Source organism: Hemibagrus wyckioides, linkage group LG25 (genome assembly GCF_019097595.1).
Source record: "Hemibagrus wyckioides isolate EC202008001 linkage group LG25, SWU_Hwy_1.0, whole genome shotgun sequence".
Classification (NCBI taxonomy): Eukaryota; Metazoa; Chordata; class Actinopteri; order Siluriformes; family Bagridae; genus Hemibagrus; species Hemibagrus wyckioides.
The window spans coordinates 12,893,764-12,921,167 of record NC_080734.1 but is presented as its reverse complement, the minus strand read 5'-3'; the positions used below and the strand labels follow the sequence as shown (position 1 = coordinate 12,921,167).

The 27,404-nt window shown below is 38.7% G+C and overlaps 1 protein-coding gene across 2 annotated transcripts in view; it reads right to left on the bottom strand.

Moving 5' to 3' along the window:
• Positions 1-27,404, bottom strand: part of LOC131345641 (kelch-like protein 29) — a 183,155-nt gene that overhangs the window by 131,096 nt on the left and 24,655 nt on the right. The window contains exon 3 of one of the 2 annotated variants that reach the window (XM_058378623.1): positions 8,859-8,948. The exons of the other annotated variant lie outside the window; for it this stretch is intronic. The gene's annotated coding sequence lies outside the window, so the exon portion shown is untranslated. The remainder of the gene's footprint in view (positions 1-8,858; positions 8,949-27,404) is intronic. 2 annotated transcript variants of the gene reach the window in all.

Here is a 27,404-nt window from a genome sequence, read left to right as displayed (position 1 = left end):
TTATTAAGTCAAAATAATGGCACCACCTTGGATGAGTGACAAAACATCTAAAACATGTCTATGAAGAGTAAAGGCTTTTGTGTAGGGGGATAAATATGTGTAAAGATATGCCCTGTAGAGTAGATTCTAAATGTGAAAACAAACAATATATCCATATGACTGGATTAATGATGTATTTGTTAAACAGAAATGTCTTTCATTCATTCATTTAGTTATTTTACATTGTCTTCTCCTGTAGGTTGCCTGCATGATTATCTAGAATTAAAATAATAATAATAATAAAATAAATAATAAAAATACATAGTTTACATACATATAATGTCCTCTTCAATTAAAGTTTAGCTACAATTCCAGGACATGTCTTCATTACGGCTAAGCCTTTTTACATGTTTGTGTTGTGATATACATGTGTTCTATGTTATAGTGTTATATATGGGTCAAGGACACGATGACTGCACTGGTTTTAATGCCTCAGTAAACAAAACATAACGTCCATCATGTGGACTAACTAGCAGCTTATTATTAACACACTCACCATCATCCAGATTACAGCTCCACAATTTAGACAAACTTGATAAATGCGGGAAGAAAATTGTGATAAATGTGGGGAAAACTTTGCAATGAACATGTGATATGCTGTGATAAATTAACACTAGAGTCTGACTGGATGCTCAGTCAGATGTAAGTAATTGGAATGAAAGGTGTGTTTTTGTGGTGCTATTTTTAGTCTTCTAGAACAATAGATCAAACTAGATCAAGTGCAAAATGCAATGTAAATGCAAATTCTGGATTATTAAATCCTTTAGATTATAAAATGATAAGCTAGTAAAAACGATATAAAATTAGTAGATTTTATTCATCATTTTATTTATTTATTTACTATATATATATATATATATATATATATATATATATATATATATATATATATATATATACACTATATTGCCAAAAGTATTCGCTCACCGGCTTTGACTCGCATATGAACTTAAGTGACATCGCATTCCTAATCCATAGGGTTCAATATGACATCGGTCCACCCTTTGCAGCTATAACAGCTTCAACTCTTCTGGGAAGGCTGTCCACAAGGTTTAGGAGTGTGTTTATGGGAATTTTTGACCATTCTTCCAGAAGCGCATTTGTGAGGTCACACACTGATGTTGGACAAGAAGGCCTGGCTCTCAGTCTCCGCTCTAATTCATCCCAAAGGTGTTCTGTCGGGTTGAGGTCAGGACTCTGTGCAGGCCAGTCAAGTTCATCCACACCAGACTCTGTCATCCATGTCTTTATGGACCTTGCTTTGTGCACTGGTGCACAGTCATGTTGGAAGAGGAAGGGGCCAGCTCCAAACTGTTCCCACAAAGTTGGGAGCATGGAATTGTCCAAAATGTCTTGGTATGCTGAAGCATTCAGAGTTCCTTTCACTGGAACTAAGGGGCCAAGCCCAACTCCTGAAAAACAACCCCACACCATAATCCCCCCCTCCACCAAACTTTACACTTGGCACAATGCAGTCAGACAAGTACCGTTCTCCTGGCAACCGCCAAACCCAGACTCGTCCATCAGATTGCCAGATGGAGAAGCACGATTCGTCACTCCAGAGAACACGTCTCCACTGCTCTAGAGTCCAGTGGCGGCGTGCTTTACACCACTGCATCCGACGCTTTGCATTGCACTTGGTGATGTATGGCTTGGATGCAGCTGCTCGGCCATGGAAACCCATTCCATGAAGCTCTCTGCGCACTGTTCTTGAGCTAATCTGAAGGCCACATGAAGTTTGGAGGTCTGTAGCGATTGACTCTGCAGAAAGTTGGTGACCTCTTTGCACTATGCGCCTCAGCATCCGCTGACCCCGCTCCGTCAGTTTACGTGGCCTACCACTTCGTGGCTGAGTTGCTGTCGTTCCCAAACACTTCCATGTTCTTATAATACAGCTGACAGTTGACTGTGGAATATTTAGGAGCGAGGAAATTTCACGACTGGATTTGTTGCACAGGTGGCATCCTATCACAGTTCCACGCTGGAATTCACTGAGCTCCTGAGAGCGACCCATTCTTTCACAAATGTTTGTAAAAACAGTCTGCATGCCTAGGTGCTTGATTTTATACACCTGTGGCCATGGAAGTGATTGGAACACCTGATTCTGATTATTTGGATGGGTGAGCGAATACTTTTGGCAATATAGTGTATATATATATATATATATATATATATATATATATATATATATATATATATATAAAGCAATATCGATCAGTCATAACATTATGAGGTGAAGTGAATAACACTGATGATCTCCTCATCATGGCACCTGTTAGTGGGTGGGATATATTAGGCAGCAAGTGAACATTTTGTCCTCAAAGTTGATGTGTTAGAAGCAGGAAAAATGGGCAAGCGTAAGGATTTGAGCGAGTTTGACCAAAGGGCTGAATTGTGATGGCTAGATGACTGGATCAGAGCATCTCCAAAACTGCAGCTCTTGTGGGGTGTTCCCGGTCTGCAGTGTTACAATATTAGGCAGGTGGTCATAATGTTATGCCTGATCGACGTATGTACATATATTGTTTTTTTTTTGTAACAACAAAGCCTATATTAATAATAATAATAATAATAATAATAATAATAATAATAATAATAATAATAATAATAATAATAATAATAATAATAAATAGCCTATTCACTAAATATGCACTAGGGGTGGTTTAAAATTCATCACACTCTAAACGTATCACAATTTATTTCATAGCATTAATGAACCATTTCCAAACACACAAACCACTGACGAAAATAAAAGGAAATATTTATTATAAAATCTCTGTTCAAAACCTGCTGTCTTTATTTCATCTGCACTTTAATCAGTACTAGACAGAAGAGAGCACTTCCTAGTGAGTGTCTTTATACTGATAGTCCTTGGACTAATGTAGAAGTGCAAATCGTCTTTTCCTACAGGATATAATGAGAATTATCAACATGTCACTTCAGACAGCGTGTCAGTGTCAGGATATATATTACCTCCAGTTGTTTCTGCTGGTCATTTTCATTCTACTGGTCAAAAAATATGATGTAATGTGTCCAGACACATCATGTGCAGAATATAAAAAATGACTGACATGAGCGTTTCGGGCAGAACTCAAATCTCTTACATCATCAGTGTTTATCACGCTGTCAGTAGAAAATGAAAGAGGGAGTGGCTTCAAGGAAATGTGGTGCTCCGAGCCAAAGAAGAAAACAACACACACACATACACACACACTCTCTCTATCTTTCTCACACACTTACACAAACACACAGAACCACACTCAGACACACAGAAACACACTCAGACACACACACACACACACTAGACACTAATGCATTTTTTTTAATAAAAGGTCAATAATAAGCCCTGACCAGAACATCCTTCTTCACATTACTTAAATAAATGTAAGAGTCAGAACGGCTCAACACAATCTACACAAAACTTGCTAATTGTCTCTTCTGCCAGACTGCAGATGTGCCTCTGGTTTTTAAGTGTCAACACTGTCATAACAGAGTCTGAAAATCTGTTTTTTTGGCTGTTGATCTGGAAAGTTTTCACTTTGCTATTATATATACAATGCAGATTAGGCAGTGCTCTGACATCCCTGCCCTTCACGATGTCTTGATCAAGGAAACACGTCGTGATGTATATGAAAATACGATAAATTGTGCAGCCCAAACCCCAAGCAATGCCAACGTTCACACTCGTTTTCAAAACATCTGTGATGCATGACTATGACAAATTCCCTCTAAGCTTGATTTATGGTAGGTGTCGCATCTGCAATTGTGGGCTTCAGCTTTCGTCATGGCTCCTGCGACCTTGCGCTATGGGAGAAACAGAAATCTACTTCTGTGGTGTCTCTGAGGAGGGTCTGTACACGCCTCCACATATCCCAAAACAAATTCCGATGCTTTCTAACGTTTAAACAACTTCGAACGCCGCGCATTGGCGGCAATTACGCTGGTGTGTTTAATATAATCATGATGCCGGATCTTGCTCTCTGTGGTTCTGATGAAACATATGTGTAATACTGATACAAGAATGAAGAACTACAACCAGGATTCTAATCAGATTTGTGATATTTTGATGCGCTTGCGGTGGCTTCATTTACACCCGTGTAGTTTTTGTTTCGTCTAGGTTTACTTTCTGTTCTGAACCCTGACCCTCATACCACCAGCACACAATAAAAATTTTTTTAAGATCGTCATCATTTCGACAGTTGCTAAAGTAGCAATGTTTACATTTTATTCCTGCAGGTAAAAGAACCATTCTAATGGTGTGAACATTATCAGTGTGGCTTTGAACCAGAATTCTTGTCATTTTAATAAAGCCTCATGCAGGAGAATAAAGTGAAATAATAAAGCAGTTACATTTACAAAGATGCTCTGTAGATATTTTCCGCAAGCTAAAATCCTAACTGCAAACACCGTGTGACCTTTATCATGCATGGTATGCCTTTCTGTCTGAAAGCGGCATGCTATAGATAACCAAAATAAAGCCCTTCCTTTTTCCCCGAGCTTTCATTTCATTAGAGAAATAATGTACAAAAAGAGCATTAATAAGGACGGACGAAAAAAATGTTATGCTAATGTACCCTCCACTCTCAGACGAGAAAGTGAAAAGGGTAAAGTACATTAAAAAGCAAGACGTGCCTCTCCTTTTGTGCTCAAAAAGTGCAGATGAAATTTGAAGTTTCTGCACCGATTCCATTACGAGCACGAGGAACGGGACGTGCGAGTCGATGCAAAGCGTGCGGCTCCTTTCAGCAGTTTATCAAACCGAAATATCAAATTAGGAAAACGAAGGTTACAAGATAAAGAAGTCAGTGGGAGTGATGAGAACGGTGAAGAGCACTGAAAGCATTGATTGAAAATGGAAACAGCAGGAAGCGAAGAGCGAGGAGGTTTCATGCAATCTTCATCTTCAATCTAGTAAAGTCATTAGTTTTATTAAGGGACAGCTGAGCTGAAGAGCAAACTGACTGTGTCCTCTTTTACTCTATGATTCAAGGCCCCACAATACACACACACACACACATATACATACATACAAAGTATTCATAACTACACTAGCCTATTACTAACAGTACAATGAGAGACTGATATAAAAAGTTTACCCACCCCTGTTAAAATTTTTAACAATTTTTAAGTTTTGGTGAAATTAAGATAAAATAAACCATTAGGGTCTTTTTCCAACCCTCAACGTGAAAAATATAAACAATAAATCTGAATAGAAATATAAATAGAAAAAAAACTGAAATGTTACAATAACCTTGTTGCATTGGTGCACACTCTTTTATACCAGGGGGCGTGGCTGTGTTCAGAAGGAACCAATCAGAGTAAAATCTTCAAAAGTAATTAGCATACAGCTGCCATCAATGAAATCGTTCTCATGAACAGCTGCTTCTGCAGGATTTTCCTCACATCTTCTTGGTTTCATCCAAAGTCATGGTCAGTATAGAGCTTATAAAGCATGTCTGATATCTCCCATCATTAACAAATAGAGAAAACAGAGCATTACGGTGACATCACCAAGCACAGGACGTCTCTCTAAAATGTTAAAAGGACAACAGACCTATGACAACATTAAAGGAACTGCAGAAAAGTCTGACCAGTACTGATTACTCTCTGCGTGTGACAGCAATCTGATATTCTGGGTTATGGGGTAGGAGGAGTAGATGGAAACCCTTTCTCACTAAAAAAAAATCCAATTTCACCTTAAACCATGTGGACAAATGTGTGGGAAAATCCTCCATAACTCCAAAAGTTATGATTTGTTGCAAAAAGTACACCATTTCCCATGGTGAAGCATGGTACTGGCAGCATCATGCTTTAGTGTTGCTTTTCTTCAGGCAGAACTGGGGCTTTTATGATGGCAGAAGGGATCATGTATAGCTACAAATGTCAGTTGATTTTAGTGCAAAATCTTCAAGGTGTCTGCTAGTAAGCTGAGATAAACAGGAATTTCAGCATGACGATGACCCCAAGAATACATCCAAATCAACAAACGAACGACTTAACCAAAAGAAGATCAACGTTTTTAGATGATCTAGCCAGACTCCAGACCTAAATCCTACTAAAAATCTGTTGGGTGACCTGCAGCAGGCTGTGCTCCTGAAGCACTGAGCCATTTTGATGTTTTGATGCTTTCTCAAAGAAAGAGTGTGAAAATATTGGCAAGACAAGATACACTGATAGACTTTTACCCGAAAGCTCAGTGTGGTGGAATAAAAATCAAAAGCTGCTTCAACAAAGTATTTAAGGGTGTGTACACTTCTGCAACTAGGTTAGTGTAACTTATTTATTTTTCATATTTTTTCTCTGAAATGTCTCTGACTCACACTGAAGGGTGGAAAAAAGTTCTGACATGATTTATCTCGGTTTCACAAAAAACCTGCCATTTTTTATCAGGGGGTGTGTAGACAGTTTATTTCCATTCCAAGCTCACTTTTTTACACAAAGGAAGCTCTAGCCATATATATTCTACCCTAAACCTTCAATGGCCCAAATCAACAAATCAATTACATCATTTTTTCCAATCCATCAGGCGCCAAGAGATGAACTAAAAGCATGGTGCAGACAGTGTTCCGACTCGAGGCTCTCTTTCTCTTCCATTTTTTCACAAACCCTTTCTCTTTGTCTGGTCTCTCTGTCTCTCTCTCTCTCTCTCTCTGTCTCTCTCTCTCTCAAACACACTCTCACACACACGGCAAAAAAAAAAAAACATGTTAAAGTGCTATGAAATCTTGTAATCTTGAGTTATTATCCTATTCGCCATAGTTCTTTCATTTCAACTGAATATTATTAGGACTAATTTATTGAATATTAACTTCTTAACAATTGTAAGCTAAATATTAATGAATATACTGTTTCCCAGACAAGTAGGTCAGTCATGGCTATGTAATGACTGGATCATACCTTTTACATTTATGGCATTTGGCAGAAGGCCTTATCCATAGTGACTTACATTTATCTCATTCATACAAGTGAGCAATTGAGGGTTAAGGGCCTTGCTCAGGGGTCCAGCAGTGGCAGCTTGGTGGACCTGGGATTGAAACTCACAACTAGTCCAACACCTTAACCACTAAGCTACCACATCCCCCATCCACATCTATATCTCAACTGAACTCCACTAAGGCAACATCTGTCTGACTCGCTCTCTACATGGAAAACAGCTTACAGTATAAATAAATATCACACCTCTCGACATGTGCCAATGTAACGAGATAATCAGAGTTATTCAACTCATCTGGCACTGGTTTTAATGTTCTGGCTGATCGGTGTATGACGAAACAAGAAGATAGCAAGTAAATAATGTATTTATAATTAGAAATAAGAAGGTAATAACTCTTTATTAAGATAAGACTTTATCATAATTTCCATTTATTAAGTAGAACTACATTTATAATGTCAAACGAACAAGATAGTAAGCCTGAATAATGACAATATGTTGAAATAATGAAATATTAAGTTGAAATAACAACACAGCAAAGTCTTGCAGCTCACACACACACACACACACACACACAAAATAGTTTCTTCTTGCACATAGAGTTAGTTATATACATCATGTATATTGCATGTATATACTACTGTGTATTTAGTCTTTCAGTTTAAAAAATAAAATAAATTTAAAATAAAAAAGATAAATGAAAAAGAGATTAGATTTTCAGGACTAGATAAGGTAAGTTACCTGGTTTGGGTGCTTTTTTTTTCTTGCATAGTGGGGCTGATTTGTTCCTGAGAATTCACACAGGCACACACAAGATGCCTACAGGACATGTTCCACTGAACTCCCAGTGACCTCACACACACCAGCTCTCAAACAAGGCATGCTACACTGTATTAATTCCCCTGGTGATGCCTTAGCTATGAAGAGGGTGAGGGAGGGGAGAAAAGATTTCCACAACCAGGCTTCTGGCACACAATCAGTGTACTGTCACAAAGCCAGGCTGACAGATGAAGTTGTGTTTTACAGTACCAGGCTCAGAGAGAATCCCAAAAATCTGCTAGATGGCTATCTTTCCAGAGCACATGTTTATACTTTTCACAAGGCACATAAAGATGCGGGTATCACTCAATCCAACAAACAGCTGGATGTCTGGGCTACAGATGAGCCAGTGCCCTGACTGGTCTGTCTATCCCATCTCTCTCTCTCTCTCTCTCTCTCTGCCCGAGTTGCATGAACTCATCATCATACAGAAATGCAAGGCAGGCCAATGTAGACGGATTCACTGCCCAAGGCTAAGGAAGTGCCAGGAATCACGGACCACCCCCATTTTCCCATGCACTACATATTCCAGGAATGCTTCAAGCATGCTTTAGAAATGATTCCTTTCATGGTTTCATGTTGAAGGTAAATAAAATCCGTAGAGTAAGCATTTTACAAGAGCAAAACACATTTTCTCACAAATCAGACCTCAGGGTTTTTATTTGTCCCCTCAGACTTGTTAGAATCAGCATTCGATGCTACAGAGAACACATTTGGGTCGACATTAAAAAAAATATGCTTAGAGGGCAGCCATAGTGAGAGCCATAGCAGTAATGCAGTCATTACATTAACCCATCAGTGGGACTAATAAAACCACCATGAGATATAAGATATGACATGCTGTGGAGTCAGCAGTCAATATTCCAGCAAGAGATATTTCTAAACAATTATGCCAGAAAAAACACCCAAATGTTATTAACTAGAGGTTCATAAAAAAATTAAAAAATAAACAAATTGAGACATGATTTGTGAAAATAACAACTACTTAGATGTGGATACAGGGCAGGTTTAACATGCAGTGGGTTGCACTCTCTAGTTTCCTTTAAGCTGAAAGGTCAGAATCACTTACTGCTCAATATAATGCCAAGCATCACTCTTTTCTTCTCCTTTATTTTCATTTCCTGCGTTTGTCCCACTCCATCCAATAAATAAACGCTTACTGGAAGAACAGGGTAAATACATTTACTGCTTCAGACTGCACATAACTGCCCAACAAATACAGCTAAAGAAATGATTAATAATGACACACAGTACATGTTTTAGAAATGATCTATATATATTTTTAAATACTGTGGAAAAGCAACAGAGACTTTTCTGTAGTGTAAAGAAAAGAAGTTGTTCTTTAAAATATCTCTCTACATGCATGTAAGAAAAACTGTAGGAAGAACTAAGTTTGATCTCTCACTACTAAGGAATCTATGGGAGAATAATGGCCATCGTTTTTTAATTAAGTAATATAAAGAGGAATAATAATAATGATGCGTTTAGAGAAAGACTGCAGCACAGCGTTCTTGTATTCTGGATTCTGACTGGTCAGAAGGAGATCCGACGGTTTTGTCGGCTACAAAAGTTCACAAGATTTATATTAATGTGTTCGTTTGAATGTGTTATCGTTTATATAGTAACAACTAAAACAGCGTCCTGTATGGTAGATGCTCCACATAAACTGAGGAGGATATGGTGATGTTTTCTGTACAGTGTCATTTATTTGAAAGGATTCTTCAGTGTCAGTTCTTTGTTTCATGACATGGGAAAGCCTAAGAATTGTGGCTCTTGGTATCATTCAAGAGAGAAAACAAACTGTTCTAACTAATTTGTTCATGTATGTATACACCGATCAGGCATAAAATTATGACCACCCACCTAATATTGTGTTGGTGTCCCTTTTTCCGTCACGCACTGTGTATTCTGACACCTTTCTATCAGAACCTGCATTAATTTCTTCAGCGATTTAAGCAACAGTAGCTCGTCTGTTCGATCGGATCACACGGTCCAGCCTCAGCTCCCCACATGCATCAATGAGCCTTGGCCGCCCATGACCCTGTCGCCGGTTCATCACTGTTCCTTCCTTGGAGCACTTTTGATAGATACTGACCACTGCATACCGGGAACACCCCACATGAGCTGTAGTTTTGGAGATGCTCTGATCCAGTCGTCTAGCCATCACAATTTGGCCCTTGTCAAACTCGCTGAAATCCTTACGCTTGTCCATGTTTCCTGCTTCTAACGCATCAACTTTGAGGACAAAATGTTGACTTGCTGCCTAATATATCCCACCCAGTAACAGATGCCATGATGAGGAGATAATCAGTCTTATTCACTTCACTTCTGAGTCATAATTTTATGCCTGATCAGTGAAACTATAAATTGATGAAAAGTATAATGTGTGAAAAGTGAATTGTTCTGATATAATGAGAATAAAACATGTTAACTGTAACCAAGTGTCTGAATCACATCAGAACACAAAATGCAACCTTGCTGGTGATTATTTTTGTATAACAGCATGCTTCGTAGTGTTTTATTCATTACATAAGACAAAATATTTATCATGTGCTACTCCACTTTACTCTCACAGTGGACGACCAACACGGTCACTACGGCCTCCCAGCGACCTCCAGCACTCCCACCTTCACAGTCACCAGAGTTTTAATGATGTGCACCTGTTTCTAATTAATTATGTTTGTTTTTCACCCTTTACATAACCCCCTTGGTTTCAGTTCCTTGCTGCGAGGTATGCGTTCTGATCCTTCGGTCCATAACATTACTAAGCTGTTTATTGTTATTTGTTTATTGTTGTTTTTCACGATTTCTGAATCTGTTATGCTCGGATGTTCCTGTTTTCACCTGTTCACCTTTGTCTGGTTTTTCTTTTGTGCTTCTGTCTTATGCACTGGATTTACCTGATCTGGCTGTTCCGATACTTTTGCCTATACCTACCTTTGAGCACTTTTTAGTTATTAAAGCCTGCATATGCATACAACCCCTTGAGTCTTCCTCATGACAAAATGAAAGGATACGTTTTCGCTTTTGCTCCGAAAAGTGTGTCAACTTTAATACTTTCCCTAACTAAGAAAAATTCAAACCTCAGGGAAAACACAGTACACACAGAGGAGAAAACTGAACTGAACCCATCTCCCTTTCATCCTTAAGCCAATATATAAGTAAGAGACGTCACCGAACCACTGTTCGTATCTACTGTAACAGAATTCCATATGCACAAGTGACATATATAACATAATGATCTTTAAAAACGTCCATAAAATTCGAAAGGGTAGCGTCTCCGCCATATCTCCTCAACTATAATGAATGAATCGTGTGTCACTGCTAACTTAAAGAGATTTAATAAGGGTCATTTGTTTCATTTACTTCCAGTTATTTCAGTCAGCAGGGTGGTAAATGCTTTGTATTATATAATTCATTTCTGAATAATATACAGTGCCTCCAGAAAGTATTCTCCACCACCCCTCAGTGCTTTTTTCCTCTCTTTTTTTTTACTGTAAATTAAAGATTACATTTTTTTCCCTGCTCCTTTCAAAGTGACTATAAATTAAATAAAGTATTTAAATGGCCTTGAATTTACTTGTAAAATGAAAAAAAAAAATCTGCTTAACTTATTTACACTTTTTCTTAAGAATTAGTATTTCATTTTCCTCAGCTCACACTAAATAACATGTTAAAACTCTGGTTCATTTAAAATCCACTTGATTCCAGTTGGAATTCTTGCACAATAAACATGTCTGACTTTGGGAGGTCTGACAGCTAAAACAGATCAGATCAGTCCTGCTGTCATGAAGAACAAGCAACGTCCTGTGCAGCTTTTTTAAGAGGAAAAAAAAGATCATCCTTCTTAAAAAAGTACTCATGCAATCCATTATAACAAAGTGGGGGGAAAAAATATGGCACTACTAAAGTACACTACTAAAATCAGGCCAAACCGAGTGCTTGAGCAACGAGAGAAATTGTGAGAGGAGTGTCCAAGAGTCCAGCGTACAACAGTGAAGGGGTTACAGAGCTGGCTGAAATAGGAGAACCTGTGCAAACCTGAACATCTGCAGCTCTTCACAGATCCAGCGTCTATGGGAGAGTGGCCAAAATAAAGGCAATTCTGAGAAAGGCTATGCTTGAAAATCTTGGAAATAGACTTTGTGGTCTGATTAGAATAAAGTTGATCCATTTGGTCTAAAGCCAAAGCTAAAAAACTAAAACTCAATTAAATAACAGCATTTCTGTGATGAAGCACGGTGGTGGTAGCATCATGTTCAAAGCAGGAGGAACTGGAAAGTTTATTGTCATCCCAGGCAACATGGTGAGGAGAAACCTGTTTCCAAACATCTGCATTTAAGGCAAAAAAAAAATAGATGTTCCAACAAAACAATGAGCCAAAGCACAGGATAAATACTACAAAGAAATGTCTGGAAAAGAAGCCCTGTGTTTTGTAACAGCGAGGCCAAAGCGCAGACTTTAGTGCAACTGAAAATCTGAGGCATGACCTGAAAATTCTCCAAATAATTTGGCAGAGTTGGAGAAAATCTGCATTGAGGAATGAAAAAGAAAATGTGCAGAGTTAAAAAAAAAAAAAAGGACAATTCACACTGAGGAGGTGAATACTTTATCAATGAACAATTAATCCATTTGTTTTCCAAATAATTTTGAGAACAATTTGATTTCAGTCAAGGATTGAGATGCATCATAAATTCGGCATGCACCAGTGAGAGCAGGTGATTTAACACGGCTTGTTACTGCGGCGCCTTTTAATTATTACTCCAGCAATCAATAATTGCAAACGCTGCATATTTCTCGTTTGGAGTAATTATCAATATAGTAGAGCTGTGATGATTAGTTAACAAATTGATTACGTCGATAATGAAGGTGCATCACTGTCAACTGTCAGGCCCCACACGTTGTTTACTTAAGGCATCATTTTTAGTAGATGATAAATGTTTTTTTTTTTATTATTGACGCCTTATTATAGAAAGCCAGTACAGAACGAAGATATTAATAAATGTACGTTTTATGTTGTTTTTACTAAAAAAACAATAAATAAATAAATAAATAAATAAATAAATAAATAAATAAATAAACTGATATTTTTCGTACAGCATTTTTCTTTTACAGTTCAAGTTTAATGTTAATTAATTCCCTTAACTATTAAAATATTTAAGGTCTGTTTGCAGCCATAAAATATAGTGAAGTCATTAGGCTACATCAAATAAATTACTGACACTCCAGTGGTATACACTGTGTGCAATAAAAATCTTGCTAAACTGAATGTTACATAATCACAAGTGTGCTTATAAAATATATATACTGTATATATATATATATATATATATATATATATATATATATATATATATATATATATATATACATATACCGATCAGGCATAACATTATGAGAAAGTGAATAACACTGATTTTCTCCTCATAATGGCACTAACAGACTAATTGGTCTTGGCATTTTGCAGGTCTATCAATTCAAATGTTACCCTCTTTGTGACACGTGAGAGTCAGAGGTCATGCTTAGCACTTTTTAAAATGGTTTCACTCAATGGCACCTGTTAGTGGGTGGGATATATTAGGCAGCAAGTAAACATTTTGTCCTCAAAGTTGATGTATTAGAAGCAGGAAAAATGGGCAAGTGTAAGGATTTAAGCAAGTTTGACAATTGCGAAATTGTGATGGCTAGACGACTGGATCAGAGCATCTCCAAAACTGCAGCTCTTGTGGGGTGTTCCCGGTCTGCAGTGGTCAGTATCTATCAAAAGTGGTCCAAGAAATGAACAGTGGTGAACCGCCGACAGGGTCATGGGCGGCTAAGGCATCATTGATGCATGTGGGGAGCGAAGGCGGGCCCGTGTGATCCGATCCAACAGACAAGCTACTGTTGCTCAAACTGCTGAAGAAGTTAATGCTGGTTCATAATGTTATGCCTGATCTCTCTCTCTCTCTCTGTATACATCTAAAATCCTCAGAGAGATGATAAGAGCTAAACAGTACAGAAATGTACATATCTACAGTAGGAGAACAAACAAACTGAGTGAAGATGTGAGGGTAAAGTGGATCAGTCTTTAAAAGCGATTCTTCTTGGAGCCTGTCTGAAATGGAAACCTACTGTTGTATGATTCCACACAGATAAAACCTCTGTTAGATTGTACTCTAAGAGACTACATTAAGATTTGTCGACTATATGAGACATACACTACATTTAAATGAGCAGCACTTAAAGGTTACCTGCTGGTAAATTTAACTAATCATGTCTGACTAATCGTCACATCTTACTGTTAACTGCACACGTCTTTTATCCTCTCCTGTCACTCACGTTGTGTTTTAGAAAGCTCTTGCATTAAAAGAAAAGAAAAGAAAAAATCGGGCTCAATTTATATTTACAGTGAATACACAAAGTTTACTGTATCCTGTTAGATCTTTCCCTACCTTTAATGTTATATTGCAAGTGAAAAACAAACAGAAACATTTTAGGCTGCAAAAAAACCCCATACTATAATCCAGTTGCGTACTAACCGAGTTTAAAATGCAGAACAATAAAATATTGGGCATGTCAGAAAAAGCACTTTACATTATTAAGTTTCTAGCACAGGTATAGCCTCTAGGCATGTAACCCTGATCAAACGCATGGCCACCAGCGCTCTTACAGTAAACCCCAATGTAATCAGTGTGCATTAACATGCGTATACGCTGTAAAGAGGTCAGCAGTGATGACCATGCATACATCTCGAAGACTCTCCCATCTCTCGTCATAATTACTACACACGTCCTCCGGCCACATTATTAACATACACGACATGCCCAGAAATGTAATCTGAATACCGCTAAGCAGGAGCTCTGTTACGAGCTCATTACACACTTATAGATGTGTGTGTGTTTTTCCCTTATTGGAAATTCTTCACATAGGGTCTCTCAGCGGGAAAAGTTCCATCGAGTCTGAATTTAATGTCCACTTCAGTCTAATCGCTAGCTTTTTGACCGGGACATGTTCTTGCCTTGACCTCAAAACGATCATTAAGAGCAGCTTTTATCAACCAAAATCATTCTCTCTGTTAAGCTTCCATAACAACCTTGAGAGAAAAATAGAGAATAACAAAAACATTTATTACATAAGGAAAAAAAAACCTTAAAAAATCAATGTGTGTGATTTATTACCACATCAAGTTCGATTATTTTTCCAACAAAAAATCCTGTAGTGTTTGGGGTTTTTTTTCCCTTTAATACAACAGCAATGTCTCAACAACTACAATTTTTATTCATTAAAGAACAACGGTGCTTTTTTTCATTTATCGTTTCGTGGAACATTCATCAATATGTTCGTTTTTATCATGCACAGTGTAACATCGATAAACAGTCCTCTCGGCCGCCTCTGTTTTTCTTCTCTCGAGAAGTTAATAAGACAAAAAAACATGCTCGATTGTCATGTTACCAAGAAACTGGAAAATACAAAGTATGAACACTTCATCATGTTGGAAAAGGAAAACAAATCTCTGACACTAGAGACTTGTGTCAATAATAAACATCTACAACAAATTATTGATGAATACACAAATATGATCCCTGTGTGAGTTGTTAATCTAGAAACTATAGTAGATTAGAATAAGTTGTACAGTTTTTTTTTAAAAGCAATTACTGATAACAGGAAAGTTCACACTGTGGTCAGGAATAGGTATTAGGTAACATCCTAAAACACATGAAAGAGAAACAAAATGTCAGCTGTGATAAAGGAGACACATAACTAATTTAAAGTTGAACATCTGTAGTAACAGACTAATTGGTCTTGGCATTTTGCAGGTCTATCAACTCAAATGTTTCCCTCGATGTGACACGTGAGAGTCAGAGGTCACACTGAGCACTTAGAGACTCTTTAAAATGGTTTCACTCAATGGCACCTGTTAGTGGGTGGGATATATTAGACAGCAAGTGAACATTTTGTCCTCAATGTTGATGTGTTAGAAGCAGGAAAAATGGGCAAGTGTAAGGATTTGAGCGAGTTTGACAAGGGTCAGATTGTGATGGCTAGATGTCTGGATCAGAGCATCTCCAAAACTGCAGCTCTTGTGGGGTGTTCCCGGTCTGCAGTGGTCAGTATCTATCAAAAGTGGTCCAAGAAATGAACAGCGGTGAACCGGCGACAGGGTCATGGGCAGACAAGGCTCACTGATGCACGAGGGGAGCGAAGGCTGGCTCGTGTGTTCCGATCCAACAGACGAGCTACTGTTACTCAAACTGCTGAAGAAGTTAATGCTGGTTCTGATACAAAGGTGTCAAAATACACAGTGCATGATGGGTCAGGGCTGTTTTGGCAGCAAAAGGGGGACCAACACAATATTAGGCAGGTGGTCATAATGTTATGCCTGTTCAGTGTGTATTTATATTTTACATATATATATATATATATATATATATATATATATATATATATATATATATATATATATATATATACATACACACATATATAGATTATTAGGAACACCTGAACATCTGCTCATTAATGCAGATATTCAGTCAGCCAATCATGTGACAGAGGCACAAGGCATACACTCATGCAGATTCAGGTCAAGCACTTCAGCTAATTTTCACATCAAACATCAGAATAGGGGAAAACTTTTTGTGATCTCTGTGACTTGGTTGTTTGTGCCAGATGGGGTGGGTTTTCATTTTTCAGAAACTGCTGGGATTTTCACGCAGTCTCCAGAGTTTACACAGAATGGTGTGAAAACAAAAGTTGTTCCTATTAAAGTGGACAGTGCGTGTGTGCGTGTATAAATATTCTGTCTACTAAAAGCACTTACATGCAGGAAGAAGTCCCAACAGACGCAAAGCTTTCTGTGCCATCATTAAAAAGTGATGCTGCTCCTGCAGCAGGTCATCCGCTGGTCACTGGACCAGTTCACCGCTGGAGCATGCCGTCCGCCAACAGAGTGGTATCGAGACTCAAGTGCCGTGTAACCACTGCCTGGCAGGTCCCAGAGGAAAGCGGTCACGTAACGGTCACTGAACAATGCTGCACACCGTCTAACACACAGTCTAGAGATAGGGCATAACACCAATCCCTGAAGAGGAAGCGAGTGATGCTGAGAAATCCTTGAAAAAGGTCGAGCAGAACACTGGTGTAAATCACACAGTTAATCGGTTTTCTTCTAACCAGTTGCCATCTCGTCTTCCTCATCTAAAAAGTGCGGCAGATTTATCTTTCTAAAATGTGTCTTCTGACGCGTTGTGATAATTATAAGTTGTGCACTATGCATAATTTATACTGGGAAGAAAGAAAAACTATGGAAAAACCTTATCCAGAATGCACACATTGCCTTATTTTTCTGAACGTAGAATCTCGGGAAAAGCTGCAGGGAGCAACAACTGTCATTATACAGTGCAGCAGTATTGAGTCTTTTTTTTTTTCTTGTCTGCTTATTGAAAGTTTGCAGATGGGGGAAATTTCTGGCACATTTACCTCGTCTGTAGTAGCTGGCAAATAACTCGGAGAACCTCGCAACCTAAATTTAACAGATGCATTCGCAAACATTCCAAAACCATGTGGAATCATTAGAGACTCGCGTGTAGAACACAGAGACAGAGGCAGCGTTTTTTTTTTTTTGCCTCTTTTTTGTCCATGTTTTCTTAGTATGCCAGTGTTGACTACTGATTCCTCAGCACTGTATCAATCCGGGTAAAGACTGAAGACGTGTGTTAGAAGACGTCCAATAATCATCAGCTTAAAGGACAAAAACAGATAAACGGCTAAATGCTGATCGAAGCCGAAAGGTTCAAAAGTAGTCGTTTTTTTTTTTTGCTGAACAAAAAGGTGATGATAAGACAAGCTTGAACTAAAACAAGAAAGGATCTTAACTGTAGTACTCCAAACTCCGGTAACCACTTTATCCTGTTCAGGGTTCTTGTGGATAAAGGAGTCGAGCCCTGGGACACTGGGTGTGAGGCGGGAATACACGCTTTACAAGTCATACTCTCACACACATACACATTCGTTCACACCTAGAGGCAATTTAGAGAATCCACCTTTCAATATGTTTTTGGGAGATGGGAGGAAAGCACAGGGAGATCATGCAAAACTCCACAGAGACAATACCCACAGCTCACTGCACCACCGTGCCTGACCATACAGCCTATATCCTGTGTATCATTCACCCACCTTCAAGAACAAGCCAGCCCAATATGTCCAACATAAAATATTTGTTCTTAAGTTGCATCCAGGTGAATTGAGAAAAACAGTGACCTCTGATTGCTCTGCCCCTTGACCTATCTAGAGCCTCCGTAATGACGGCAGAGGCAGCAGGGTTGCAATTCCCCGCTGTGAAAAAAATAAATATTTAAATGGCCGTTTCAGACTTGCTTGGCTTTACACATTTTGAGTAGAAGCTCCAGGTTTTAAAAAGAGAGCATAAATAATACACCAAAAGAGCAGTCTCTCTCCCCCCTCACCTTCACTCCCTAATAAACAGCAGATGAGTCAATCGACAGAGGAATATGGAGTGATTGACAGTCGTGCAGCTGTTTTGAGTTCTCTGCTTGAAAAGGTGAGCTGGTGTAGCGCTTTTCACTTTCTGTCATCGTAAACAGTTTATTACAGAGATGTTTATTTTTAGTTTATTACTGTGAAATAAAACCTATTCATGGATGTCTGACTTAACATTAAATAATTGTGTAATTAATGTCAGCTTAAATACAAAAAAATGCTGTATGAGAGAAAAGATTTTAATTTACAAATACAAAAAAAATATTTATTAGTAATTGTTAGAAATATTGTTATATAATTATTAGAAATATTGGTGTTTAAAAACACTGCTTTGTTTTCTTGAGAGTCAGGAAGCATTCATGGGTTAATGAGGGGTATTGGACATGGATGCCTGGGAGTCCAAGACAGCAAAATCGACCACTATCAATCACAATAACATCATGTCATCGTAGACGTCTATGAGCTCATGCATGAGGATGCATGTGTTACACCACTCAGTGATGCAGCATGGGCAGCAGTTGGAAATTATGTGGCTGGTTGGCTTCATATGTCCAGGAGGACGCTACGTGATAGCCTTTCCCCCCCTCCGGGTTTGGTAAGTTTTGTATGATAAAGGACGCCTAACTGGTAGGTGAAGAACAAAGATGAATTAGAAAGAAAATCAGACACAACTTTGTAAATAAATGAATGAATAACAAAGTCTGGATATATCTGAGTGTCACATCAGAAAGCTCTGAGACTACAGAAATAAATCCTGAATTAAAATTCCGCTGTACGTGATAACAAACAACCGAAGCTATTTTTACAGGTAGTCAAGGCGAGGTAATATATGTGAATAATATTTACAGTACACATTTTCAGTCTAAGGTCAGCTGCTTTGATTGAGCACAAATAAACATTCAGAATAATCCGGGTGACTGAAGGACTTTGCAGGCATTTGCTTCCAGAAGAACAGGCTTAAAGCAGAGTCTCAGTGCTGCGCTGATCCATCCAGAAAGCAGCTTTTAGACCCCCTCCAGCTACAGGAACAGTACGTTACAAACAAGAGAGAGCCAGGGATTTTTTTTTATTTTTTTTCTTTAGAGGAGTTGCACTGTAAGGCTTATTACAGTTGAAAAATGAGGAAAGGATACGTTTGTGACTTAGATGCACAGCTCTACTATTTATAGGTATATGGTTGCTGAAAATAAGCAACCAAATACTTTCTTTTGCATGGCCATTGGAGAACTCCTTCATTATTGATGCCGTGCAAAACACAGTAGACTGTATAATGAATTTATGCATTTAGGTGGATCTGTGTGTGCGGATCGGTCTCTACTCTTCCATATCTGCAGAAAATGCAAGACCAGTAGGTCCTGCTTCCTAGGACGTGATAGAAGAAACAAGAAACTATTAAAGGCTCGTTATTAAAACTGACATGGTGTGTAAGTGTGTGTTCCAGTACTGAGGATTACAAGGGAATACACTCGATTCTGTTCGATTCCTTCTACCGTCGGTATTCCCAGCACTCTGAGGTTACACACACACACACACACACACACTAATACATCCACCCCCCCACAAACAAATACTAATACATACACACACACTAATACACACACACACACTATGTAGATAAATGACTCTAGTGCATTTGAGCTTGATCCAAATGAAGCAATGATGTAGCTCAGTGGCCCGTGCCCTACATCTCAGCATGCTTGTGTGTGTGTGTGTGTGTGTGCAGAATAAGTGAGCTCACCAGTAAATGCCCAAAATGCTACTTTATTAAACAGAAATGCACTCATCTGAAACAGAATAGTCCACAATATACAAAAATACTCCAAAATCTGTTAACCAAAACTCACTTATAATAAGTCTGAGGGCAGAATATACGGGGTGTCAATAAAGCATTCTTGTGCAAATGCTTCTGTAACAACAACAGTAATAATAATAGTTATTATTATTATTTAGTTATTTTTTATTCTGTCCCAGACACTTTTTTGTACCACCTCATGAGTGATTTCCAAATGACTATATAAACATATAAATATTGCACTATATAAACCCTAAACATTACATCTAAGGCTTTAGCTGTTAGCCAGACTGAGGCGATGTAGCTCCAATCCGTTCTGTCAGCTTTAACCCACAGCGGCAGTGTAGCTCCTTTCCGACTTGAAAGTCACAGAATAGACCAATTGAAAAAAGTATTTATAAGCACTGGATTGGTGGTGAGGGTTGGGGTGGGGGTGTGAGGGTGTGGGGTGTGGAATTGAGAGTACAGAAGTAATCATAGTGCTGTATTTAGAAATGATGGCCATTATAGATCAGGCTGGGACACATGCAGCCCGACACAGGCGTGTAAAGTCAAGAGGCCCTGCCACACTTCCCTCCCCTTTACAAATAGGCCAATCAATAAGGCATCACTTAAGGCCCTGTTTCTCTTCACTGCTCCTGACTCAGCACACTAAAAGTGTGTGGGTGCTGTGTGTAAGATGATTGCTTTATGAGAGCAGCTACAGGCTGAGGCTGAGCATTCCCTACCCCCGAACTCTCTCTCCCTATCGCTCTTTGTCAGACACACACACACACACACTTTTTTCCTCAGCCTCATTATTCCCAGCGGACCGCTTTGACAGGTTCTCATTTACCTGGAACTCGGTTCAGGCCTAGGGCTGGGCTGGGTCTGTTTGAAAGCCCACGTGGCCATCGTCTACTTTATTAAAGTGGAAAATGAACTAATTACAAGCCACATAAGCGGGGATGAGGGGGGAGAGAAAGGAGTTTGTGCTCTCTGTGGAGTGTGTTGGGCCTGCAGAGAGAATGACAGAGAAAGAGAGAGCCCATAAAACAACAGTGTAGTGCATTGCTAAGAGCAACACCGCATTAACACATGATAAGTGCAGCTGAGAGCAGTGCAACCTTCACCCCACAGTGTTGTGTTGGACGTAGGTGGTACCGAGTAGCGGAATGAGAGAGAGAGAGAGAGAGAGAGAGAGAGAGAGAGAGAACAGGTTTCATGTGGGGGTGAGGGATAGTTTAAGGCAAACAACAAAACCACAAAGACAAAAAAAAAAAAAAGATTTTAAATCCAAAAGACGTTGTATTTTCAGACCATATTTACACACTTAAACATGCACAAACGTCAAAAACAGCAGGTGGGGTCATCTAAAACTATTACCAAGTTCCCCTGGTATTCATGATTAATGCCACTACTAATAAAACCTGCAAAAATTATTCATTAAAATTTCAAATTTATCCCAGTGAGACAAAGCATGCTGTAAAACAATGGCTCCTGTCATCACAGCCAGATGGGCCCAGTGAGGCGCACCCTGATGTAGCGCTGTCACTGTCACCATGACGATGCTCTGAGGTAGCAATACGCTAACCTGATCCTGTCTGACATGTCCCATCACTGTCCCAGTGAGCTGGGGTTTTTGATTCAATAATGAAAGTGAGACACACACACACACAGCACTAAGCATCTGAGAACTGTCTGATGTGACAAAAAGGCTGAAGCATTTAGACGGCAATAAAATTGCATGCGATGGGAGAAAGATTAGTCAGACAGCAGCCATGTGACTGGTCGACTTCATTATGAATAGAACGTGCAATAAAATATCGTCATGGAAATACAGCGCTGCTCCGCCATCAGTATCACATTAGTGTTCATTTGTTCGATGGGTGATCATCCTTTATGAACTGAGCACTGGTCCGTGTTCAATATTCCTCACACTAACACAAATCACTGATTTGATTAGGGAATAAATATAATAGGTCATTACAGCAAACAAATACGCATTAATGCACCAGCTTGCTGCGCTGAAATAACCGGCCAATCAGGAAAGTGCTGTGCTGATAGGATGGCCCCGGAGATCTCCATCCGCTTTGGGAGAAGGAAAAACGTAGCAACAGGCACAACATAAACCGGGCAAATGGGTCTTGCACATCTCCTAACTCCATTACACACAGCCTGTACATGTTTTATTTTCCAAAATATTCATTTAAATACTTTTTAAAAAGATTGCAACCATAACCCTAAATCTGATGAAGGTCAGAGCTGTAATAACTAATTGACAAAATAAATGTATGGTTATATTTATCCACTTTTCCTGCCGTAACACAGCATTATTATTATTATTATTATTATTATTATTATTATTATTATTTTGTTGTTATTATTTTGTTATTATTATTATTATTATTATTATTATTATTATTTTGTTAATATTATTATTAGTAGTAGTAGTAGTATTATTATAAGGCATTATATTATTATTCTACTCTGCCCACAAGGTCTTTACATTGAAATTACATTGAAATTGACAACAATTAAAAATGACTGAATCATCCAGTGAACGATTCGTCTACTTAATTACTAATTAACTAGATTAACGATTTTTATTTCACAACACAGCTCTTCACGAATCCTGTTCCTTTTTTTTATTCCTGCGCATCAAGTAACAAAGCTATTTGAATCAATTAGCCTGCAAGTAGTTAAAAACATATTGATAGATGACACATCAGCTCCTTAGCAAACACCTGATATATTTTTAATATATCTTGTGAGTCACGTCGACAAATCAGCATCATATTGAAGTCGATCCGAAGATCCAAAGAGTCGATTCACTGATTCAGACACTGACAACTGAGTCAACTGAAAAGCTTTGGAATTGATTCCACACACCAAAAATTACTCACCTTGGAAGGCTACAAAAAGGAATTTAACACCAGAGTGCTTCACTTAACGAGACAAGAAGCCGATATTTATTTTTGCCGTCCTTAGGAATTTATTCAAAATGGCTTGAAATGTGAAAATGAAATGAATGTACACCAATCAGACATAACATTATGACCACCTGCCTAATATTGTGTTGGTTTCCCATTTTGCTGCCGAAACAGCCCTGACCCGTCATGCACTGTGTATTCTGACACCTTTCTATCAGAACCAGCATTAACTTCTTCGCCAATTTGAGCAACAGTAGCTCGTCTGTTGGATTGGAGCACACGGTCCAGCCTTCACTCCCCACGTGTATCAATTGAGGCTTACCCGCCCATGTTCCTTCCTTGTAACACTTTTGATAGATACTGACCACTGCAGACCGGGAACACCCCACAAGAGCTGCGGTTTTGGAGATGCTCTGATCCAGTCGTCTAGCCATCACAATTTGGTCCTTGTCAAACTCGCTCAAATCCTTACGCTTGCCCATTTTTCCTGCTTCTAACACATCAACTGTGAGGACAAAATGTTTACTTGCTGCGTAATATATCCCACCCACTAACAGGTGCCATGATGAGGAGATCATCAGTCTTATTCACTTCACCTCTCAGTGGCCATAATGTTATGCCTGATCGGTATAATCACCTGGTGTTAGTCTGAGTGTCTCATTTAGCTGACTTATTAAGGTTTAAGCTATATCCTATATTCTCATGTTGTGATAATGTGATTATTTGATAAAGGTCAGTGATGTTTTGCAGTTATTTCTTAATTAACTAAGCCTAGTTAAGAGTTCTGTAGCACTAAGCAGCAAGTTGAGGAAATATCAAAGACAAAAAAATTCAATTCTTAGATGCATCATGAAAGCCACAAAACACATTAAATAAAGAAAAAGTAAATACTGTGGGTTTGATTACATAAAAAGACAAAGAGATCTGGAAAAGAGGCATGCCATGTGCCCAAAAAAAAAAAAAAAGAAAGAAAAAGAAGGTCAGTCATACCAAATTAAAGTATTTCAGGAATAAAACAACCATGTGAAAATTCACTGCATGTTTCCAATCGGAGTTCAACAGAGAGCCCTGGAGCAAGAGGCAAGTGTTCCACATGACTTGGAAAGAAGAAACTAAATTACCAGGTCAACTGCAAGGTTCAGAAGATTTACATCCATGTGCTGTTGTGGCAAACCTGAGCTTTTACACCACACTCCGGTGCCAAGGTACAGCATTTTATTTTAAGCTGTGATGTACAGAATGGTGATGCATCATGGCACTGTGACCTAAAAAAACATTACAAATGCCATTCTTTCTCTCTCCGTTTTTCCAGCCCCTTTTTCAACCATTGCTTTGTATTGCTCACTTATTTCTTATTCCAAGCCTCACTTTTGTACTTTTGCAGAATATATTGCTAGAATGAGTGCCTTAAAGGACACTTGAAAGGAAAGCAGAAAGACAAGGCTCTCTCGCAGCATGTGCACTCTTGCTTAGATGGCACAGGGGTTAAAATCCAGGCCTGGTGGTCTCTGTGATTCACAAGTGTACTGGGCTGTGTGTAATTGCTGAGTGGGTGGAACGGAGATCATCAGGAGGACGCCGGGTAAAACTGGAAGTGTGTAGGCAGACATTGAGTCGCTTGCAGACGAGGGGGGTCAAAGCTTCAGTTGAACAGATGGAGGAGGAGAAGGAGGAGGAAGAGGAGGCAAAGTTTTGGCACAGGAAAAACTGTAGTATTTTTTCTTGTCCTTATTATCCACGATGTGAGACTTTTTTTTTTCTGAGATTGAAGCCTGCTTAGAGTCCACTCTTGTCCAAGGCAGTGGATTTGAGCCGAACAATGATCTGCAGAGTAACACTTACAGTTATTCCAGAAAGCACCAAAGCAATCTGTCTTACATATTGCCTACATCTATGCGAATCTGGAGCGATGCGCCGCATGCAAACGTCAGCTACGAATAACCGAAGCGGCCTGCATTCTGACATACGTGGCGTGATGAGCTTTAAAAGCAGCTCACCTTTGCTCTCTATGATGCTACACTATCAACACATTTGCAGGCTATTGATTCCTGACAGCTTGTTTAAATCAGACAGCCATGTTACCATGTGCTCATCTCAGGCAGCAGGATCACTTGTGCACACATCAACACTTAGGAAACCAGCTGAGATTCTGAGTCCTGTGATAAAAATGTTCCCTATTATCACGTGTCAAGTCATATCCTCTACAGAATGCTAACGCTCAGAAATTATGCAAATCCACTCACAATCTTCACTAAAAAGAACAGCGGTAATCATATTATAGCGTGATCACAAGGCTGTGTTCTCAAAGCTTTTTTATTTTTTTTTTATTTTTACATGATGTACAGCATGTGAACATATTGAGAAAAGGCTTTTGAATGCAGCATCACACAAACATTTACATTTCTAATACACACTTTGTACATCTCATTAAAATCTAGCTTATAAGTTACACATAAGGCAGAACACCAGGCACTCATCTCCTAAGTCTTAGGTTAGAACAGCCTGAGAGAATTTCATAAGATGAGATTAAAAGAGGAAAACGTAGGTTAGGTATCACGTTGCACACGGGCTAAAATAAAAAAAAAAAAGCCACTTCCATTAATGTCAAGCAGCTATTCAGAAACCTCATATCATCGTGTCAAAGCATCTGCACAAAAGCCAGTATATGTATTAACAGCAAGATTATCACCTCTTCCAGCAGTTCCTGCAAATATATATAAATCCAGTGTGCCTATCAAATATAAAGTCAGTCCTAAATGATTTTAAAAATACAAAGCATGCCACAGATATCTGTGGCCACTTCAAGGTAAAATGGTATACTCCATCTCACCTGTCAACAATGAGGAAATAAAAAGTGGTCAGTCAGATTTACGATAAAAAAAATATACCTATATAGTTTACATGAAAATATTCTGTTTCTTAAGACAATGTGATTTTGTTGCTTACACTGAACATGATTTAAACATGTTATTAATTAATAAGTTAAATGATGTAGAATGAGTGTGATCAATATGCACAGTATTAGCGTAAAGTCTAATCAGGATGTTGGCACTGAACGGAACCTCGGCATACGAATGCCCTAACTTTTTACTTAATAATTTAAATTTTTGCAAGAAATTTGCATTGGAATCTGAAGCACTTTCAGCATACGAACGAACCGAACGCCGGCTAAGTTGTGCGTACATCCAGGAGCCGTTCAAAACTTGTCTGCGTCGATGAAAGTTCAAGCGAAGCCAACTGAAGCGAGTTTATGAATTTTATGGGGTTTCTTTCAGTCAGTGAAAGCTGTTCCGAAAGAGTCATCCCAAGATACCAACTTTTCTGTGCGTTTTTTTTTTTTGTGTGTACAGATTGGTGGTGTGGGTGGTCTGTTCTATTTTTAGCCACAAGCTTTGTGGCATGACTTCCTGTGAGGATCCTTTGACCCTTGGATATTGGTAATATTGGTAATATTTTTTGGGTGGCTGGAACGGATTATCTGCATTTACATTATTTCTTATAGGAAAATTCGCATACCGAGGTTCCACTGTATAATTCTAGTGTTCAATTTAGGCAATCAATACACACATAGTAGAATAGCACAAAAAAACACTTCCAGCATTTGGTTTGATTCTGAGCTCGGGTGCATGCTCTGTATTTGATTTTATACAAGGGTTTGAAAACGCACAATAAAATCATGTCAAATGTACAGAAACGAATTGTGTAAATGTTGCTCAATTCAATCACATGGAACAGATGTACACATTTTAATTAAACCAATTCAATGAGCTTTATTTGCAGTGTATGTATGTGGAAGAGGATAAACATCATCTTCCTCCCAGTGTGTTACGTTGCCCTGTGATGTAGCACGACTTCATTAAATCTGATTAGCTGGCCTCATGTGTCTGAAAGGAAGCATGTGCTAGTCTTTACACTCCCCAGGTGGTAGATGCTGTATAGTCACGGACAGCTGGCTGGTGGGTGGGAATTGGCAGGTGACTAAATTGGAGGAGGAAAATCACCTTTATTTCTGGTAAGAGGTAACGAAGACTATAAAAGGATACACACGAGTGTGCACTGAGCCTAATAGTTCAATAGATGGATTATATTTATGTAATAAATCCGTCCATGAACGTTTTTTTTTTTTACAGTTAAAGTTGGCTGAACTTTCAGAGCTGAAGAACGAAATGCAATCGAAGACGAACTACTGAAGTCATTCACCCAAGTGTGTAAAGTTAGATAAGAAATGTGAGAAGTGGTGACTGAGTGACTAAAGCTCTGAAATACTAACTATAAGACAAATCCCAGCATTGCCACAGGGCCACTTTTAGAGCCTTAAGCAAGGTTGCAAAGCATCAACAATTCATCTGCTCAGACTGTTATTGTAAGTTGCTTTAAATAAAATCATCTGCCAAATGCAATGCAATGCAAACGTGAACGTATTTTATAA